General features: G+C 39.8%; 1 protein-coding gene across 2 annotated transcripts in view; it reads left to right on the top strand.

Moving 5' to 3' along the window:
* GOLIM4 (golgi integral membrane protein 4) overlaps positions 1–14,923 on the top strand; it is a 51,858-nt gene that overhangs the window by 8,968 nt on the left and 27,967 nt on the right. The gene's annotated exons all lie outside the window — the stretch shown is intronic.

Here is a 14,923-nt window from a genome sequence, read left to right as displayed (position 1 = left end):
GGGATAAGAGGGAAGGTCCTTTCATGGATTGAGGACTGGTTAAAAGACAGGAAACAGAGGGTAGTCATAAATGGTAAATTTTCCAAATGGAGAGGGGTAACTGGTGGTGTCCCCCTAGGGTCAGTCCTAGGACCAATTCTGTTCAGTTTATTCATAAATGATCTAGAGAAGGGGGTGAGCAGTGAGGTGGCAAAGTTTGCAGATGGCATTAAACTGTTCAAGATAGTCAAGACAAAGGCAGACTGTGAAGAACTTCAAAAAGATCTCATCAAACTGAGTGATTGGACAACAAAATGGCAAATGAAATGTAATGTGGATAAGTGTAAGGTAATGCACATTGGAAAAAATAACCCCAACTATACTTACAATATGATGGGGGCTAATTTAGCTATAACTAATCATGAAAGAGATCTTGGAGTTATCGTGGATAGTTCCTTGTAAACATTCACACAGTGTGCAGAGGCAGTCAAAAAGGCAAATAGGATGTTAAGCATTATTAAAAAAGGGATAGAAAATAAGACAAGGAGTATCTTACTGCCGCTATATAAATTTATGGTACGCCCACATCTTGAATACTGTGTACAGATGTGGTCTCCTCACATAAAAAGATATCCTGGCCCTAGAAAAGATTCAGAAAAGGGTAACTAAAATGATTAGGGGCTTGGAACAGGTCACGTATGAGGAGAAGCTAAAAAGATTGGGACTTTTCAGTTTAGAAAAGAGAAGACTGAGGGATGAAATGATAGAGGTACATAAAATTGACAGGTGTGGAGAAGGTGAATAAAGAGAAGTTATTTACTTGTGCCCATAATACAAGAACTAGAGGACACCAAATGAAATTAATGGGTAGCAGGTTTAAAACTAATAAAACAAAGTTCTTCTTCACTCAGCGCACAGTTAACCTGTGGAACTCCTTGCCAGAGGAGACTGTGAAGGCTAGGACTATAACAGAATTTAAGAAAGAGCTAGATACATTCATGGAGGTTAGGTCTATAAAAGGCTATTAGCTAAGGGTAGGAATGGTGTCCCTGGCCTCTGATTGTCAGAGGCTGGAGATGGACGGCAGGAGACAAATCACTTGATCATTGTCTTTGGTCCACCCCCACCAGGGCACCTGGCACTGGCCACTGTCAGCAGACAGGATACTGGGTTGGATAGACCTTTGGTCTGACCTCCTATGGCCCTTCTTATGTTTTTTTTCCAGCAGAATGGATGAGGTTGAGATTACAAGCATCTGCGTCAAACCTACAGCAGACTGAGTGAAAAGAGTTTTAGCCTGTTTGGCTCCTCCTCTATCACTTGCTCTGATGGAGTGCCCTGGGTGGCTGGGCAGCCACACCTAGTGGTAGGAAAATTTATTGCAGCCCCTGAAGCTCAGCACAGGCATCTCCCATGACATTCGAACTGCTCAAACCCTTTGATTACAGTGTAAGTCTGAAGCCCTGTAGTCTGTCACAAGGTGTATTAAGTGTGAACTTACTGTTGACACATGCCCCTTGTGGGTGGATATGGCATCTGGTGCCATCTGCTGACAACTCCTCCAGCCCTGCGGTAGGTGTGCCTCTACTTCTGACAGTCCTGCAGTCTGATCGGCTACATCTACACTAGTGCACTATGTCGAAGTAGCCTATTTTGAAGTAAGAACATCGAAATAGGCTACTTCAATGCGTATCGCCTACACGTCCTGCAGGGCTGGTGCCATTGACGTTCAGCGTCGAAGTAGAAACGGAGAATGTCGAAAGGAGCCGCCCCAGAAGGAAATGCAGAGCGTCCACACACACAAGTGCTCCCCGTCAAAATAAGGGGCCAGCAAAGCCCCAAGCCGCTCCCTTAAAGGGCCCCTCCCAGACACACTCGGCCTGCACAGCATGAGATCCACAGAGCCGACAACTGGTTGCAGACCCTGTGCGCACAGCATGGACCCCCAGCTGCAGCAGCCAGAAGCCCTGGTTTAAGGGCTGCTGCATGCGGTGACCATAGAGCCCCGTAGGGGCTGGACAGAGCATCTCTCAACCCCTCAGCTGATGGCTGCCATGGAGGACCCCGCTATTTCGAAGTAGCAGGACGCAGATCGTCTACACACTCCCTACTTCGATGTTCAACGTCGAAGTAGGGCGCTATTCCCATCTTCGGATGGGAATAGTTATTGACATCTCGCCGCCTAACGTTGATTTCAATGTCCAAATAGCGCATGGTGCGTGTAGACACGACACATGCTATTTCGATGTTGTGCTGGCTACTTTGAAGTAGCTGGCTAATGTAGACGCACCCATCATGTTCTAGTTTACTTCTGAGATAACACAACTCCAACAAACAATGTGAAGACCCTGGGTCTGGCAGATAGGAATAAGGGGATTTCAAAGTTGCCAGGGTCCTTTCAAAAAGGACCTCTGTCTGGATGATCAGCGCGGCTGCGAGCCGTGGCAATTTCGAAATGCCGCGGCTGACGGCGTGCTAATGAGGCGCTGAATATGCTTCATTAGTAAACTTCGAAATGGCCATTTGCATGCCCATTTCGAAGTTTTGGGCTAGTGTAGACGTAGCCTTCATATAATGTATTAAAAGAGCCAACTGATCTCATGTCAAGATGATATTCCACATATATTACCTCAACAGCCTGGGGCCGTGACCCCCTTGCATTATCCCCAGAGAGATGCAGTATTTGAGCATATGATGCTTCCCCATCTCCACCCTTACTCTGGAAGTTGAGCACACCCTGTAACATCTCTTAGCAGTGCTGCATAGAATACCAGAAGATTTATCTCACCCTGATCGCATGCTTGTTTTGGAATGTGATTACTGAATGGGAAAATGACTTGATTAAAACTCCTCTATTAAAGGAAATTAATGAGCAGTCTGTTAGTTTATTCGCAAGGGCAATAACTAATAATAGAGCAAGCACATGCATATTGTGCTTAAGGAAGATCTTTTTGGTGTGATTTGCTGTTTTTAGATGCCAGAAAGGCCAAATCCTGGTTCCGTTAAAGTCTATGGTAAACCCCTAATGAGTTCAACCTGATGATTTGATCCTGTTGCTTTTGTTTTATGCGAGTGTCTTTCCAGAAGAAAGATGCAAATGAGAGAGAAAATGTCAAGTCACATTTGATGACGACTTTGCTTAGATTGATACTTTTTTGCAGTTTTAAAGTTCTTTTCTTTTTTTAAGTTCCTTTAAGAAGAACAGAATTCTGTCTGAATTGTTTTGAGGAAGTGGTTTTGACAGTCTTGGAAGGTGCTAACCATAGTTCCCTCCTAGGTTTTGCTGTATCATAGTGGATATGCCAAAAGTTGATGTATGTTTGAATTGGGCAATACAAAAAAAAACTACACTCACTGCCTTGAACCTTGAGGCTTTTATAAAATCATTCAGAATCCAGTCTCACCATAGAATCTTGAAGAGGCATTTGCTGCTGTGTCCTGTCACCGTAAAAGAGTCTAAACCAACTGTCACTGTTATTTGACTAGTGCTTCTCAGTTTGGGGGTTCTGGCCCAAAATGCAGTTGCAGGTTGATCGCAAGGTTATTTTAGGAGGATCTTGGTAAGGCCACCCCATTTCTGTGCTGCCTTAAGAGCTGGGCAGCTGGAGAGCAATGGCTGTATTGCTGTCCCAAGCTCTGAAGTCAGCACCTCACTAGGAGCAGCTCAGGAGTAAGGGTGGTAATACCATATCCATGCTGCCCTTACTTCTCTACAGCTGCTTTCATAGCTGGGTGGCCCAAGAGCGGTGGCTGGTGACTAAGGGTCCACCTCCGCATGCCATCCTTACTTCTGAGCTGCTGCTGGCATTAGTTCTGCCTTCAGAGCTAGATTCTTTGTTAGCAGTCATTGGTCTCTCTAGCTCTCAAGGACATTACTGCCACCAGGTGCTCAGAAGTAATGGTGTCAGCACCGTAACCCCCATAGAATAACCTTGCTCCCCTGTCCTCAGCTCCATTTTGGAACAGGATGCCTACAATTACAACATTATATTTCAGATTTAAATATCTGAAATCATGAAATTTACAATGTTTAAAATACTATGACTGTGAAATTGACCAAAATGAATCAGAATTTGGTAGGGCCCTACTGATGACAATATGAAGGGCTGTGTCACAGGAAGGTGATGCAGTAATGCAGTAATAAGTCGTTTTGGATGTGTGTGTATTTTGGTACCTCCAACCTCTGCAGAGCTCTTAGCAACTTTTTATATCTTTAGCTGTATTTTTGATCAGAGCTATAACTATGCACCAGACTGGCACAATGAATGCATAGCATACATGAGATAATTAGGATTTCCACTGTCTTTTGTGTGTGTTGTTCTTTTAGTTTTCATTTTTAGCGACTTGTGCTGTGGCAGGTTTAATTATTGCTTATGGTTGTTTTGTGTTTTTTGTCAGTTCAAAGCAACTATTTCCTTAATAATTTACTACTGACTCTAACTTGCAGTGTGGCATCTGGCTCTCACTTCATCATGCTGTCCAGATAAAATTTGATAGTCTATTTATGCTGACTTCTGTGGAGGACTTCCCAGTTCAAAATCACATATTGCCTAATATAGGCATACTGAAATAGCCAAGTTAGTTACTCTTAAGCTTTCTAGCTCTTTGGTTTTCAGTAACATTAAAGGATCTCAGTTTTGCAGTTCATATTGTACTGATCCGTGTTCCTTAAGAATGATTGACATTGGGTTAGCAAAGAGCTAGTACACAGGCAGTCCCAAAACAAAGTCCACTAGAATGTTAAAATCAATAGTTAAACCTATTTAGGAAGGTTTAAGTGAGCAAAAGCGGTATGGAGGTGGCACTCTGTCAAAAATGGCATTACCTGTTTCTAAGTCATTGATAATGCAAAAGAAAATTATCTCCAATGTATACGATCAGTGTTCTAACAGGGGAATCATAAGCAGGTTTTCTTTATTTTTGCTACAGACCACCAAATCACACAGTGGAACAGATGGCCACCAGCTTATGCATCTGTCCGTAACATTTAGGGAAAAAAACAAAACAAAAAGCTGTGTGATTATGGGACTTCAGATAAAATGACACGCTGAAGGTCTCATGCTGCAAGTGTGAAAACATCTTTTGAATTTCTAAATAGTACAGATGACAGTTTCCAAACTCAAACAATATTGCATATAAGCTAGAGAAATTCTATATTAAACTTTATCTTGAAGATAAAGAATGGATCACACAAATAAAAATTAATGGTAGGTTAGGTATAAGTGATCATATTTATAATGTGCAAAGTCCAGATCATTAATATATACATGGTGTGTGAAAAAGGACAGTTTCTCAAAGCTGAAAACAATTATGAACCCAGTCAGCTGGGAGGAAGAATTTCATCAGGAAAAAGTGAAAGATAATTGGGAATTGTTTAAGAACGCTTTACTAGATGCCCACGTAGCTACAATCAAGCAAGAAATGTGTATTGGTTTAAAAAAAAACTTGGTTTAGAGAAGAAGTGAAGACACAAATATTCGTGTGTGAATATGCTATCATTCTCCCTTCTTCCATTTATTTGAAATGGAAAAAAGGTGAATTTGAGCTCAATGAATATCAATTAGAAGCTAGGAATTGTTGAACATAAGGGAGGTAAAGGGCCACCAGGAGAAATGTACAGACAGTAAGAGTATTTAACAAAAAGAATCCTGACAGTGGGACTGATCCATTACCAATGGAACTGGTAGAATTACAGTAAACCATCAATTTAACAGACTAATGTGGGGAACGGGTGTTTGTTAATGCCGAAAGTCCACTAAATCGAATGGTTATACTGTATGACAATGCACTGATCTTCCCAGCCCATCACTCACTCCTGTCCTCTTTCCTCCTCTTCCATTCCCCGACTCCTGCCCCATTCTTCCCCTCACAGCTCCATCTCCCCCTCCCAATTACCAGGAGAGGAGCTGCACGCCAGCCTGGCTCCCTCCTCCTATCGCGGCTCTTGCTGCACTCAGTGCTGCAGCTCCTCTGGACTCAGCAGCTCCTACAGTGAGTCCTGCAGCCCTGACAGCCCAAGCTACTCCAGCAGCTCCTCTGGCCTCGGCAGTGGCTCCGCTGGCATTTATGTGTTTGAGGTGGAGGGACTGGCAGACAGCATCCATTATTTCTGAAGCTTGTTAAATTAAGGGTTTACTGTCATGCAACAAAGGCACAAGTGATCAATAAATATTTTGATTTAATATTTTGGAAAAATAGATGTCATATCGTAACATTCAGTTCCACTGATATTCCATTCTACTGCTATTTGAGAAGGATATTCAACATAGGCTACTAATGTTAGCTAGACAGTACTTTAAATCAGCAGGTCTGGATAACTTGCATCCAAGAGTTTTAAAGAAGTGGCTGAAGTGCTAACTAGATTGTTAATATTAGTTTTTAATAAGTTCTGTAATTCGGGGTGGGAGGGCTCCAGAGGATGGGAAGAAAGCAGATATTGTGCCAATATTTTAAACAAGTAAATGGGATGATATGCTGTCAGTCTGACATCAGTCTTGTGTGAAATAATGGAGTGCCTGTTATGGGAATGAAAAAGTTAAAAGAGAATAATATAATTAATGCCAATTAATGAGGGTTTATGGAAAAATAAATGCTGTCAAATCCAATCTTTTCTGGTGAAATTATGCATGTGTTTGCTAACTGCAATAATATGGACATTATTAGCTTAGGTATCTGTCAGGTACTTGATTACAGATTACAGCTATTTCTTAGCAAGGCAGGGGGATATGTTTCTGGGATCCGCCAACCAGTAAATAATATACAAATAAGTTATTTCTGTAACCCCAGTCTGCTCCCTCTTATACAACTGAACTCAAACCAAGCTTTAAAATCTGCAACGTTTGGCAGATTTTTCTAATATTTTGTTGAGTTGGGTTTGTGTGTGCGTGTTTGCAACCAGAAGTAAAAGTGATAAAATATGATATACAAAGCAAAAGGTTCAGTAAACATCTCAGTCTTCAAGTGCTTATCTGAGCTACACCCAAACTCTGAATCTTATGACGTTCTCTCATGATTAGCTCCAATAACTTCTCTCATCTGTCTGTGAGGAATACTTCTAGGTGTGATGACAAATTTCACATGTTGTCTCTGTAACCACCACTGTCTTAACCAACATACTAGGGATTGAGAAAGGGACTTGTAGAACCCAAAAGCATCCACAGCTTGAGCTAAAGAGCCAGCTGGGGACTGCAACACATTTTTGTCCTTTGGCTCCAACACATGGGGTAGGGGAGAAGCAATAGAGAAAACAGCTTTCAATCTAGTCACGTGGAGCAGGGGGTTTACTGGCCTTCATTGTATCGGAGTGCTTCCCACTTACAAAGCTTTGTTTATAATATGAAGGTTGGGAATTTTTGCATGTGAGCAGGAAGAATCTTCTATAAAAAAGTTACATATGTTCTACCTCTTAAAACTGAAATTCTCTGGTGCAGTGAAATCCGTGGTCCTGTCAGGTCCATGAATGTTACTGGACCAGACAGCATCAGATGATAAAGCTATTAAGAAGGGAGTCTGGCAGAGCTTCACTGGGCCCAACACCCATGGTTGTGGTGTGTGTCTGTGGTACTTGGGTTTTAACAATTATTTATAGTGAAAACCAAAAATCTGACCAAGTGTTATATTCTCCAGTGTTACTTTGTTTGAATATTGGAAGAAAACTAATTGTGTGACAGTGTGCTATGCGATATACCTCTTTCTGGTTCCAGGGACAAGTAGGCATCAAAAGACTATTATTTGTGAAGCACTTCTATTGTACATGGGAAAGAGATGTGATTTGATTCTTGTTATGTGTTTGCCATCAACATTAAGCCAAATACACCACAAATACTTGAATTTATAATATAGATAGTGACTGTCCTTTTATTACCTTATACAAAATTTGTCACAAAGGGCTGTCATTTTATAGGACATCAAAAATCAAAGCAGCATTTATTTTTGGTCTGTGCTGCTGCCAGCAGATAATTTTGCTTGTCTTTGAAAGCTTTGCGTTCTTCTTTTATGATAATTGATTGTAAATTATTTAACAAATGAGCAATTATCTGAAATAGAAGTCTATATTGGGAGAAATCTGTTTCTCCCTTGTAAGCAAATCTGACTTTTGTAGAATGTAAATCTGGTTCTAAAGTATTACTATTATTTTTTTCTTAAAGAAAATGTAATTACAACATGCTGCAGGCAATTCTAATTGTTTTAAATTAACAAAATAGTCTGCCTCTCCACCAAATCCTTCCATGCATATTCTGTAAAAATGAATATTTTAAACAAAAAAAGTTTGTCCTTTTATAGAAGTGTTGACTATAAAATAGAAAAATGTCAGCATAATCCTATCTCTGTAGGCCTTCTGTAATGTCATTTCATGGACTCTACATAACAAAACAAAATTTTCCCACTTAAGTGACTGACATACTGGTGCTTTTTACAAAAACTTGCTTTTCACATGAAATTGAAATTTAGTTGTCTCTCCTGAAATACACAGTTGTAGTGCACAATCTGACCACAAGGAGCTGGAGTGCAGTGGAAATTGATGATACTTTCCCAGAATCCACCCACAATCTACGACTCTGGCTGTCTGGATATTTCTGATGAGGTGGTCATCAGTGAAATAGCGAATCATGTTATTTGAGCCATGAGTCCAGAATAATGAATATTCTCAATACAGTATGCTACTAAGCAAGTGCGTAAGACTTCATGGGCTTGTCTACACTTGCTCCAAACTTCGAAGGAGGCATGTTAATCAGGCCACGGGAGATTACTAATGAAGTGCTGTGGTGAATACGCAGCACTTCCTTAGGCCAGTTTTCCCCCTGCTGCAACTTTGAAGTGCCAGCATGCATGTAATATGAGTAAAGGGCCTTCAAAATAGCACACACACTTTGAAGTGCCTGTGGTTACACACATGCCGGCTCTTCGAAGTTTGAAGTTGCCGCTGGGGAAAATTAGCCTAATGAAGTGCTGCGTATTCACCACAACACTTCATTAGTAATCTCCCATGGTCCTGACTAACATGCCCCCTTTGAAGTCGGGGGCGAGTGTAGACAAGCCCCATGTGATCTAAATAGTTACTTCTAAGCTTCAAAGTTTATCCCCTATTGATAGGAATAGGTCACTTCATGCCTCTTAGAACAATTGTTACTTTCTGTCTGAATAATTAAGAAAGCACTGCCTTGAGTCATATGTGAAGGACTCTTTCCAACCAATAGGTTTCAAAACCGATAAGGTTACCAGAGTAGTGCCAGAATGGCTTACCACATACTGTTGATTGAGGCCAATTCTCACAGTTTGTATGAGAATAATACTGAGTACTGCCAAAATTACAACTGCCAGCTGCAGGGAACATTTGGAAAGACATTTAGCACAGTAGCCATGATATTCATTAAGATAACTGATTAGTATTCTGTAGGATTTTTAATATTTTTCAGCCAAGATGTAAACCTAAATTTTCAGTGCATAGAGCAGTGCAGCTCTAAGAGGGCATGCCAAGAGAGTGAAGTATTGTACTTGCAGAAGAATTGATAATGTAGTACGGAAAACACTGGCTTTTGTAAAACTAAAAGAATGGCTTTAATTTAAAAAGTTAAGTTTTCATGAGTACAAAGGAAAGATAGATGAGTGAACTAGTCATGAATGCTAAGTAAGCTTTCTTTCACCAGATCATTTGCCTCCCTGTGTTGTAATTAACGTTCGGAGGATTGCACCAAAGTAGTTTTTTGAGAACTTACTTGTTATTTTGATAGAATGGTGACCCCCCCCCCCTTTTTTTTTTTTTTGGTCATGATAAATTTTAAGTAAAAGATTTTAGTCTGAGATGAATTGAAGGAATATTGAATGCCTAACATTCTACCCTCTCCCTGGCTACTGCATTGACACAACATCTTTACTGTCCATGACCTTATTGATTCTGATTCTGGTCTTTGTTCTTTGAGCTAAATTGTTTATTTTTGAGGATTTATGAGGTTTTTTTCCAAGCCTGCAGGCGATTTTATGGTGATTTTTATAGAATTAACAGCTGTGCATATTCCAGCTCCATCAGTCCAGATGTACTATATGGCAGCCATTAGTGGCACCCACAGAGATGGATGAGGGAGAAGGAACAGTGTTGCCCAGTGGTCAGCAACCCTTGGCATGGGTGCTAAGAGTGGCATGCAAGGCAGTTTTCATTGGCACATGAGGTGGGAGCTCAGCCACATCCTTATCTCCCAAGCAGCCCAGAGCTTGCTCAAAGCCATGCTGCCTTTGGATTAAAAAAAAGACCAGCTAATGCTACCGACCGCCACCTAAACGGTAAAGCTCTGCATTTTAATTTACTAATGAAGCTGAGGTAAGTAGGACATTTAGTGACTTTAAAAAGTATCACCAGCACTCGGACTGTACGTGAAGTTTGAAAGGTCAAATTTCAGCATGCTGCCCCTGAAAGGTTGCTGACCCCTGCTGTAGGAGCTTGCTTGTAATTTAACATACTTCCCTGAGTACAGGTGTAGCTACAAGCCTTGTGCTCCAGGAGCAAACCAGACTGGACTATGAATTCACCATTCTTTTTCCCACTAGCTTAAGGGGAGGAGTAAGTTATTTCTTCCCTTTTCATGAATCAGTTTTCTTGACTTTCATCCAAACCTGGCTGTGAATTGACAAAGGTTGATCCAACCATCAGTGTTTCTGCAAAAAATTTCAGGGTTGACAAATCAGCAGCTCACATTGAAGCTCTGTCTGTATTGTAAAATTCGCAGCCTGCTCACCCCAGGAACCTTGGGTTCAAGTCTCAGCTGTGGTATACACTTCCTGTGTTGATCTCAAAGAAGTCCTGTCCCAGTCTGCGTGAACGGGAATGACAGCACTTCACTACTTGCTAGAGGTGTTGTGTGGATAAATGCCTAAAGATTGTGAGGCTCTCAGATATTATGGTAATAGAGGTAATTTAAGATTAATAAGATCCATAGAGAACCAGAGTGAGGGGGAGGTTGGGAAAGTAAGAGGAAAGCATCTGGAAACTTGGAAGGCTTAATCATCAATTGTACCAAATTCTGAAAAGAAGAGGAAGAAAAATGTGGTAAAACATTTTACAATTTCTTTCTTAATCAAAGAACTTTGAAAACCATGTATTTATTTACTTATTTTATTTTCATGGAAAATATCTGTGACAGTCAAAGTGGGGGGAGGAGGGAAGGACCAAATCTTTTGAACTCTTCTTTCCCTTTCTTTGATAAGTTACATTTTGTGCTTATGAAGCCATAGCTCAGTTGAGACACTCAAAACATTACCTCATCTGTGTGCCTGCTGTTGCTGATTCCTAAGCAGTTCTGGCTGTGGACCTCCTTAGAGTGTCATATTTTTTTTGTCAATATAACATAATAAGCATTTCATAATTAAGGCAAACAAACATTCTAATTATGATAGATTTGTGCATTTCAAGCCCTCTCAAGAAATCATGTGTATCTTTACCTGTGAATGTAAAAAACAAAGCAAAACAAAACTTATTTTAACATTTGAAAGGGAAATGAGTTGTTTATGAAGGGCATTCTGTGCGGATTGGCAATTCTCAAACTTCCTGAGTCCAAATACCATTCACACTTCTGCCTCCGTCACAAAAGAGGACTGTTAATGAAGCCTCCATCTGTTTATATGTGACTTTAGACTTTCAGGGCTGGAATATTACATAAGAATTGGCTTTGGGTGGCATCTTCTGACAAGACTACAGAGAATAAGTTATTTGTAGATGAGTAACAGAGAGAGAGCCATGCTAGTCTGTGCTCCAACAAACCAAAGTAGCAGAAATGTAGCACTTTAAAGACTAACAAAATGATTTATTCGGTGATGAGCTTTCATGGGACAGACCCACTTCATCAGATCAGATCTTTCTGTCCCATGAAAGCTCATCACTGAATAAATCATTTTGTTTGTAGATTGTGCATATTCAAAATCCTTAGAGTTACTGAAATCTCAATCTTGATTCAGAAGGGAGTGTTCAGATATCATAGGAAGTGGAGTAGCATTAGCTTAGTCTCCAGTTAATCTTCTCCCTTGTCTGGAAAGTTCGAATTCAGAAGCTTCTCAAGCAAGGCTGGATTTACAGCCTCAGCACCAGTAAGATTAGAATATAATGCTGGGTATAGAAAAATATCAATTTACGCCATTTGAGGATTTGGCTTTAAAAGTTCAGTGTCTTATTTAATTTCTATCAAAACTGAACATTTCCCCTTTAAAAATCAAATTTTTCCCCATGCATAGTTTTATTCAACTAAATTGTATGTTTGTTTTTTTTCAAAGAAGCAGTGAAGGTGTAAAGTAGTGTAGTGTTTTCTTCCTTGTTTTTCACCTTTAAATCAAAGTTTGCTGAGGAGGGTTACAGTACCAAGTAAAGTAGAAGTAGTGAAGTGAAAAAAGGTTTTCTGCAGAGTCTCATTATGGTTTAGCCTCTGACTGCTAAAAAGCCTACTTCTGCTCCTGAGAGCATGGAATGAGAAAAGCGTTATGGATTTTATTTTCTCTTATGAGTTGTTCCACTACTAGCACTGCCTCTTCTGAAATGTAATTCTGTATTTAAAATCTTTAGTGACAACATGAAACCATTAGTCCACTTCTTCCATTTTTTCTCTGCTTAAACTTAGTTGGTGGTGACTTTGTGACTATTTATTATACTGTACTCCTTGTTTTTCTTGCAGTAGCTCTTGATACATCAGTTCATCTTGACTGATGTCCTTGACTTGAAGAGATGAATGGCAAAGGAGAAATAGATGACAAGGATTGATTAGCAACCCTTCTTCAAAGTGAAAACTGTGAACATTTCTATATAAATCACTAACCATGGAGTCTGCAGAATGCATGTTAGAAGAATTAAGAACAAATTTTAAGGCTGTAAGACACTCTTAGAACTGCCGTAAACCAAATCTTTACATGATGTTTCTTTTTCATGGTTTATGATGCTATTCGGTACCTATTTCATTCTTCAGGGAAATGTATTTTCTATTTTTATGGAAGTCTACAATTTTCTATTATCTGTTTCATAAGCTGCAAGGTTTCTTGCAAAATTACTGTTTGGAAAGCGAACAAGATTTTTTTCAGTAAAGTGTGACCATTTGTCTTTAGCACAGCTGTGTAAAGCTGCACTTTTGCTTCACAGAGTAAAGTCATATTTCTGGATTTTCATTATTAGATTGCTTGAATTTGGGATTTGTTCAACCTGAAACTCAAAAGAGAAGGGAGAGTTGTTTTTTTTTCTCCTAGCTAATTGTGATATAAAATCAAAACTGACCTAGTTCTGAGCAAACCTGAATTGTGGTTCACAAACTGGCTGGACTAGAGTCTTTCAGTGAACCTGTTCTGGCTTTGAATTCATGTGATATTTGATTTAATTGCAAACGTTTTGCACAGCTCTAGTCTTGAGCTTCTAAAAGGGTTAATTATTTCTGATGATAGAGTAGTTTTCCTTTACAAATGTATTTTCTGAACCCAAATCACTGAGCATATCATGATAATGTATAGATACTTCACAGGTATTATCTTAACTGTCTAATTAGAGGTAAGATTATTATATACCAAATGTTCTTAAACTGTGACCTCCAATGCAAAGTTGACTGATCACATAGTATTGGCTCACTTCCTTGTTTTAAACTGTTTTACTGCATCAAAAACAGTCTCAGGCTACATCTACACTTACCTGGAAAGTTGACGGCTGCTATGCGATTTTTTGGTACACCAATTGCATACCAAAAATCGACTTTGCAGCTGTTGACTTCCATGCCTGTCTTCATGGCAGAATGTTGGCGGGAGCATTCCTACTGTCTACCTTCCTTAATCCTCACAGCTCACAAGGAGTTCTGTGGTTGACACTGACCCTGGAACATGCCATTTCCTGGGACTGGCCAGTCCTGGGAGCCACAAAACTGACCAGTGCAGTAGTGCTGGACAGTTTCCTGGCTCCCTCAAGGAGAGGAGCCAGGAGTCAGGCTCCCATGGCTTTCCACCGGTTCACCTTGCACAAAATTTGACTTACACGTAGTTGCCCAGGAATGCAACCTACATGTAAGTCAGGGGTTTACTATAACAAGCAGTCATGTAGCACTTTAAAGACTAACAAATTTATTAAGTAATGATCTTTCCTGAGTAGGACTCACTACATGCCTGCTTGTTATTGCATCAGTGCACCTAATAAACACTTAAAATACTTCCCTGAGGAACCATGCAGATGTGTACCACAAATTAGCCTCCAGAACACTCTGAAGAATTATGTTTAAAACTTCAGTTAAGAATTAGAATCCATTCTCTTAGCTCAGATTTAATCAAAGAACTAGCACAGAATAACAAAACTACCACAACATATCAGGTGTTTTTGCCTGGGCCAAAAAGTGTGTTCATTTGAAATTACAGGAGTACATGGTCAAAAGTAAATAGGGTTCTAGTATACTGGGACATCTATGGGTGAGTTAAATGGAGGAAGTAATGAAAAATATTTTTCATTTATTAGATAGGGTTTCAGAGTATAAAAAAATGAATGCTGCTTGTGTATTTTTTCTGAAATAAACTTGTCTTTTACTGACCTTGACTATATCACCAGAGGAATGGAATCTGAAAACTACAGTGCTATTGTAGACTACTGGGATGAATATATAGATTAGGAATAATTCTCACCATCAGCCTGAATCAAACCAATTCTTATGGTCAAAACTTTAGGGGTCCATTAATCTTAACAACTGTTGCTCCATATTTACATGGCTGTGCATGGATTGGCACTCTTTTGGATCATTATCATCAACACTATATTCTGTATTGCAACTGACATTAGTATAGATTAAAACATCCAAAAATATTTAAGTAAATGGTATTCTGTTACTGTTACACTACTCGCTGACATAAACTTCTACAGGTATTTGCCTCACTTTTTACTATAACAAGTAAATGGGACAAAAAGATAGCATCGTTTATAATTAGCCAATTTAAATAAGTAAAAGTCATT

The sequence above is a fragment of the Carettochelys insculpta genome, chromosome 10, assembly GCF_033958435.1.
Source record: "Carettochelys insculpta isolate YL-2023 chromosome 10, ASM3395843v1, whole genome shotgun sequence".
Taxonomy (NCBI): Eukaryota; Metazoa; Chordata; order Testudines; family Carettochelyidae; genus Carettochelys; species Carettochelys insculpta.
Note: the sequence above shows the minus strand (reverse complement) of the source record. Positions and strands in the feature narration are given on the sequence as shown.